Source organism: Talpa occidentalis, unplaced genomic scaffold (genome assembly GCF_014898055.3).
Source record: "Talpa occidentalis isolate TD23 unplaced genomic scaffold, MPIMG_talOcc4v2.1 talOcc4.3, whole genome shotgun sequence".
Lineage (NCBI taxonomy): Eukaryota > Metazoa > Chordata > Mammalia > Eulipotyphla > Talpidae > Talpa > Talpa occidentalis.
In genome coordinates this window covers 106,438,498-106,446,197 of record NW_023603184.1, presented here as the reverse complement: position 1 = coordinate 106,446,197, position 7,700 = coordinate 106,438,498, and the positions used below count along the sequence as shown (strand labels likewise).

The 7,700-nt window shown below is 38.6% G+C and overlaps 1 long non-coding RNA gene across 1 annotated transcript; it reads left to right on the top strand.

Annotated features, from left to right (window-relative positions):
• Window positions 1-700: 700 nt before the first annotated feature.
• On the top strand, window positions 701-2,193 carry LOC119255966 (uncharacterized). The gene is made up of 3 exons (XR_005127593.1): window positions 701-795; window positions 1,073-1,183; window positions 1,923-2,193. It is a non-coding gene; the product is annotated as an uncharacterized LOC119255966 (long non-coding RNA).
• Window positions 2,194-7,700: the final 5,507 nt, after the last annotated feature.

Genomic DNA, 7,700 nt, shown 5'->3' with positions numbered 1-7,700 from the left:
TGTCCTCTCCAGGTGCTCCATTTTCCCCCCAAATCTTTACTTGTTCCCTAACCCAGAAGCTCCAATTTGGACAACTAAAATGAACTCTAGTGATTTTCCATATCTATTGGCTTTGGATACTAGCCTCTGGAAATTATATTAATACCCATTACCAAATGGCATTTGTTGATATCAGTTTTTACAAGTTGCTTACCAAATTTGAATGCAAGCCAGTAACCTGGATGTGGGAAATATCATATCCCATTGCTAATCTCTAGATTTGTAATTTTCATTTCCTCTGCTTGCCTCCCCTTACTTCCTCTGTTGAACAATTCAGTCTGGTCTAAATGTGCTCATTCATTCTTTCATTCAACCTATAGTTTGTTCCTCTGCCAGGCAGTGGACTGAGTATTGAGAATGCAAAACCCAACAATTTGGAGCTCCTGTTTCAGGAGCTTATATTTTAGTGAAATTATAAATAAGTTATTAGGCAGTTTTAATCCAAGGTGGTAATTGCTATGGGACTATCCATTAAGGAAGCCTAATCCAATCTTAAGGAATCAGGAAGACTTGCAGAGAAGTGGCAGTAGGAGTGAGCAGGTGGGGTTTGGGAGGGGAGGGAAGGGGAAGGAGTGTTTTTACTGAGGAAAAGCATGGGAAAGGGGCCAATTTTCTGATCTTACACCCAGTAATCTTCATCTGGCACTATCCACCAGCCACAGGAGAGAGGGTTCCTCAGAGCTGCCCCTCCGTGTTCACAGAGAACTCCAATCCAAGGGAACTGGGAACCAAGGGAAGTCTTGTTCATCCTTCAAGGTTTGTTTGGGGTATGGCTCTTGCATTATTTGAGTAAAAAAAAAAATTTGTGTGTGTGTATCCATCTTCATACTTCTTTTTACCTATTTTGTCTCCCACCACCACCCCCTGGGCCCCTAGATCACATAAAAAGTCCCTGATGAAATAAATAGGTAGGGTAAGATGTTGAGTCTGGATTCTGACATATATTGTATCTATTCCTCCACAAGTGCCTGAATATGATATAAGGGTGACAGTGATTAAAAACACAAGGGTGAAATGTATCTCCATATTTTAGGCACCAACAAATGTGCTTGGAAATGACAGATCAGAAAACATGCAAACGAGGCTCCTGAGGCCTGTATGCAACTGTGATTGGCAAGAACATGATGGAGATTTTTGTGTCAAGGTAGGAAAAAGCTGAAGTAAGATGGAACAGACCACATATGAAACTTCCCCGGGATTTCCAAGGAATGTCCAGGTGCAGAGGTCCACCGAGCACCATTTTAAGAAAATGTGCTCTAAAAAAATCAGCTGAAAATGAGAGCTTTAATTTTTTTTCCCCTCTAAAGCTCCACGGGATGATTTTCCCTTCATTTTTGGCTCTTCCTAAAGACATTTCCACATGATGACATAGGGAGAGCACATTTGCAAATAACATTCAGGGTGGTGAGAGATAATGAAATTGAAGTGTCAGCAGTTTGCAAAAGGAAGGCTTTTTTTTCTCCTCCCAAGCTCTGTTATTACCTTATTCAATTTGCACTTTATTTTGAAGCACGTGTATAGGAATAAGCAAATTATTAATTCAAGCTTGTCTTCAATTTTGTGCTTGGCCTGCAAACCTCTAACATCTCTTCCAGTTCCCCAGGCATACTGCTGAGGGCCTTGGTGATAGGCTGAGGCGGGCATATTCATTATTCAATATGAGCTGCAAGCAATTTGATATTTCATGTGAGCATGTGGCAGAGCCGAGGGAGGAGGGAGTGTCATTCAGTGGAACATGGTCTAGGCTACTACATTTTCATGTTTAGCTGAAGGCTTAACATTAGCTGTGCTCACATGTTTCAAGGATAAGGATAATTCCATTGAGAATCCTGGTTACGACCAGGTGTTTCTGTCTCTGCGACATGTCCTATTTCTCTGTGCAGGAGAGCAGTTCTTGAGCCAGGCCATATGCTCAGCTTCATGGGGGCTTTGTGTATTCCGTCTGGAGCACTGGGAATAATGAGACATGGAACAGCAAAGGGCAGAGTCCCTGGAACGAAACCATATTTGCTGGAAGTGCTCAGGGGATGCTCAGTGAACCCCAACTCTGAGACATGAAGCTATGCTGGATGGTGTCTCCATTATCTGTCCATGGGTGAGCACCTACACTGTTTAAAAGAATGCTGGACCTTATCCCCCATTATGAGAGAAACGTGCCCCACAGTTTTCTTTCCTCATACATGTACATATGTCTTTTTCTGCTTATGTACATGTTCTCATAGAAATTTATGTGCTCATAGAAATTAAGAATGGAAAGGTCATTAGAGTTCATTTGTTTTTATGCCTTCCATTTTACCTACATAGGGACTCGGGATTGGAGAGGTTAGTTGATTTGTCCGGGGACACACAGCTAGGTGGGTGCAGACTGGGAGTCAGTTCTCAGCTGGATTCCTCAATGAACACTCTTTCTAGTAAGATGCAAATACCCAGATCAGTGTCCGGAAGGTGGGGAGAATTCAATTTATGTCTGCTGGGATGAAGGTTTTCGTAAACTATAATATTCTTCTCAAATGTTTGGTCTATGGCATATTCATTGTCAAAATCTTTCTGATAATGTTAGTTGGAACATTTGAGAACTGCCTTATTGGGAAAGTATGTCTGCATCTTTTGGGGTTTCAGAGGCTGAATGCAACACTACCCCCCACCCCCACCCATGTTTGTAGAGGGAAGGTTCAGGTCTTTTGTGGTGGTTAATGTGTTAACTGAGTAATATCATGATCAGTTTGCAAAAACAACAATCTGTGTGTATGGAATAAAGAATAAGCTGATAGTAAGTTGTCAGGAAAAATAGACTTTAAGAAAAGCCTGGAATGTTCTCACTGTAGCAATTCTACATTATTTTTTTAAGTGAGAGATCTGCTGCTGAATGGCTAAGCTGCTTTTCGGGTTCATTTTGCTTGCAGCAGACTAAAGAGCCCAGTTAATTGGCAGACAAGGACAATCAGGGCACAGAGTGCGGCTAAAGAGTACAGGAGATAATGGTATTTTAGCTGAGTTGGTGAGCCAAATTAGCACAAAGCCCCATTAGAGTAAAAAGTTTAGTTAGAAACATGAAGACTTTAAAATTTATTTTTCTTGGAGCGATGTTAAGGAGCTTCCAAACTGCTATTCTGTACTTGCTTTTGCTCTCAGTTTTTACATGCACATACACACATGCACATACACAAATGCACATACACAATTGTGTTTATTGTCACACTCTAGGTGTGCCTCTAAAAGAGTGTTTTCCCAGTCTGAGAAACTCTGGGGTCCAGAGACCCTTTAACCCTTTAAGGTGTATGTCAGATGAGAACATTTTCATTATAATATGGAGATATTATTTCTTTCTCAGACTCTCTCCTACAGTATACAGTGGAGTGTTCCAGAATATGAGGTACATAACACAACAGAGTAAATTAGGAGCAGGTATACAAGTCTGGTAGTTTTCAATTAAGCCAAATATCTAAAGGATTTTCAAAGATCTAAAATAATGCCATTAGTCTTGTTAAATTTTATTTTGTTCTACAAAATTTTACAAGTTTTTCATATTATCATCTACTAGTTTTATTATTATTAATAATATAATTTGAAGATGAATCAACAAACATTTTTCTCAGCTTTAAGTTTCCAGTATGGTAAACATCAATAGCTATAACCCATGTAAACAAAATTTCTTTGCAGTCCTTATAACTTGAAATGTACAGCACAGTACCGAGACCAAATATTTACGATTTGCTGCTCAAAAGCGATGAGTCTTTCTCTTTCAAACAGATGTGTGGCATACATCAAGAAGGGTTTCCCCTTTCAAAATAGTCTCTTTGAAATTCAATATTCCTAGTCCAGTGACATCATTGCTCTATGCCCCTTTAAATCTCCTCTTTGGGTCTTGTTGGCCAGTTTTTGAGCTTCCAGAGAACCCAGTTTTCTGATTTTATCTTCAAATCTTGTTTTTGATCCAAAATGCACAATCTCCATTGATAACTAACACAGATAATCAAACCAGGTTTCAAATGACTTTGCACTCTTTGCAACATAAAATCTATCTCTTGAGGAAACAGCATCTGTAACTAATAAGGTCAGATCAGGAGGGTATGCCTGAATTCCAAGGCAGCTTCTCAGAAGATGTTACAAAAATGTTTTGCTAACAGCAATGTCATGGGACAATTATGTAGCTTTCAAAGATACTGCTTTGAGGGAGATACCATTTATTGAGAATGCTTAAGTTCTGGCGTATTTGTTAAAAGTTGGACTCACACATTTTCAAGCAGAATGCTTTTTGTATACTAACGTACATTTTTTGAGCTGTCAAATACTTTTTTGATACAGTAATGAGCTTACCTTGTGTTTAGGGCTCTGTGAGAATCCTCAGGAACAGATACAGTAGCCTTTCCTTACCAGTGGGGTGTAGGTTCCAGGACCCCCAGTGGGTGTCTGAAACACAGATCTTATTGAACCCAACATATACTGTTTTTCCCTCTATGTACCTACCTATGATGAACTTTAAGTTATAAATCAGGAAAAGTAAGATATTAATGACAATAAGTAATAATACCAAAACAATTATAACAATATACTACAATAAAAGTAATGCGAATGTGATCTCTCTCAAAACATCTCATTATACGTAGTATTTGGGACTATGGTGATGGTGGATACTAAAACCTAACAAAGTGAAACTGTGGATAAGTGGGGGCTACTGTATGTGGAAATGAATACCTTGTTCAGGTGATGTCTCGTCAAGCCTGTTGGTGTTACTTTTGAAAGAAGGCATTATGTTCTCTGTTTTTGGGAACCTACCCAGTGATTATGTTTTTAGAATAATCCGTATGTTTTCTAGGAAAGAAAAAATGGTATAGTTTCCATTATCCTAATGGAAAATGAAATCTCAGCATTCCTCCTGGTTAGAATCACCTTTCCCTGTTTGTCTAGCATCCTAAGCAGGTGAATTGCCCAGGGCAGTTTTGGTGGCATCCAGGAGAGTTGAAGGGTAAATGCAATCATTACCCTGAATGAGGGAGGATTACTTTCCTGTCTTCTGCAGAGAGAGATACAGGGTGTAGATCCAGTTCTGCTATGAGGCTCTTTGCTTTGTTTATTAATGACTTTAAAACAGAAAACATATCCAAGATGCAGAGGCTGATGAGTTACCAGGAGCAGAGACATTTCCAGAAACATAAGGGATGAGTAAGCTTTGTGGTGCTGGGGTCCAGGTCTGCATCTCTGTTTTGTGTAATAGTAGTGCCTTTTTTTTTTTTTTTTATAACTGGGAAACTACATGGATCTCCCATAAACTGCCTATACCTCCTATTTACTCTTCAATTTACCAATCACTGGCATCACTGGCACATGAGATTTACTTAGAGGCACAGGTATATCATACTTTCAATAGATATCACTAAAAAAAAAAAATGGAAGAACAACTTAGCATTGTTCCAATGCTCATTTTCTTGAAAGCATTACATACATCATGATTATTATTTTGTGTGTTTGTTATTATCTATTTTGTATCCTTGTGTATGATTATTATTTTATCACTTCCCAATAAGCTCAGGTTATGCACCTCATCTAAAACCAAAGCTAAGCAAGTGGAGATTCAGTTGGTTTAGTGCCAAAGCACAATCTCTTTACAGTATAGCAAACTGTTTTTATTCCCAATAAAAGAAGCTTTTGAGATGGAGGCTTTGTTTTTCCTCTTTTGTGTACCACGTTAAACACTCTGAAAAATATAATTTGATGAACTACTCTGGTATAGATGTTTCCCAAAAACATACTACTTAAGATTAGGGGGTAGTGAGCCTCAATATTTCTTTGGGGGAAGGGTCCCAGATGGGCTGGAGAGATGAGTAGCTTAAGACTTAATTAATTCATAGTATTTCCTATGCATTTTTAATGTTAATTAATTCATATATGTCTTGTGTTAGTCTCCTATCACTTCCATAACAAATTACCACAAATACAGTGGCTTAAAACAACATAAATTTATTATCCATGGTTCTGGAGGTCGTAAGTGTGACACAGGTCTCATTGAATTAAAGTCAGTTTGTTAGCATGGTCATGTTCCTTTTGGAGGTTCTTGGGAATAATCTGTTTCCTTGCCTTTTCCAGCTCCTGTCTCTTCCTTCATTTTCAAAGAGAACACCATTTCATTTCTCAACCCATCTTCTGTAGTCACAGAGAAAGGTCACTATTAGGTGGAGAGAGACAGGGATTGTGCACTGTGGGGAGAGGGCCACTTGGCAAGTAATGGTGCCTTCGATTGAGGCACGTAGAAGCTCAAAGCCACCCAGCTGGGGCAGTCAATTAAATAAGTATCTTTAGCTATTCTCCTTCCTTCTTATCTGCTGATATTCCAAGTGGGTGAACCCACTTGGAAACCTGAGACTAAGGGAATCCATGCTTTCAGTTCATGGTTCAGCGCATGCTTAGAACGGTGTGGATAATGGGTTCTGAAGAGATAAGCAGAAGCAAGGGGTCACAGAGCAATGTGTGATGTCCAGCCATGGAAGGCTGGGTTCTTTGTGAACACAGAGGATATTTTTGTCATGGTTAGTGTAAGGGCACTGTGCACCTTCTCAGAGACTTTTTAGTTTATATTGACTATTAATGACAGCTGACAATAATTCAGACATAATTGTATGAGATTGCAGATGTGGTACTTCAGTTATAATGACAATGGTGTTTTGATCCTGTGATGGGTCAAGTGCAGTGACATCTTGGAAATGAGGCTTTAAAGATAAGAAGAGAATCTATTGCCTATTTATGATTGCTATGTATTGCATGGACTGGATCACAGTACTCTCCCCAGAAATCTTTTTTCTTTAACATTTATAATTACATACTTTCATAGAAGTGCAAAATCTCTATTCATTAATTCAAAGATGTGCTACTTGAGAAAGAATCAAAAATGTCCAATCTGGGTTTTTAAGATAGGTGAGATGGTTATTCACACCAATAAATGTTCTTTACCTCTCCAAGTGATTGAATACATGTGACCTTGGAGTAGCCGAATCACAACATTTGATCATGAAATATGACTTGATTCACCAGAATTTGATTTTCAAGAATGCATCTTTAATAAAGAAATGTAGATTAATATTAATAACATGTATAGTGAGTAATATTTAGGATTAGCAATAACATTAGACTCTGTGGTTGAAAGGGTCCCTCATACAATGTATCTACTCAGCTAATGTTTGAATCCCCTCTTCATACTTCCCAAAAGGTCCTCTGGACCATGCTTAACCACCTTTGGCTATGAAGAAGTCCACTGACATTATTTCTTCAACAAATAATGACTATCACCCTTCAGAACAACTTCTTAATTTATCATACTAATGTGACTAATTGCATTCTAATTGTCAATTATTGAGATAGACATTCACTAGTGGTATGAAAATTATCAATCAGATTTCATCTGTAAGAGCTCTCATTTGCATCAAATGGTTTTAATTGAAGGATGACAGGACTGACTGCATTGAGATAAAACTGATGAAAGAAAGGTTAAGAGGCCTAACATCTTACTTTAGACAGGTAAGACCCTTGATGCCAATATTATAGATGATGTGAGAACTCCTCACCGCCCAAGGGTAAGTATGATGCCCAAGGTCATGCTGTTGTTGAGTAAGAACTTGAACTCAGAGTACCTTTCTCTAGGTCAGGAGTCCTTAGATGAGCTTCTAAAG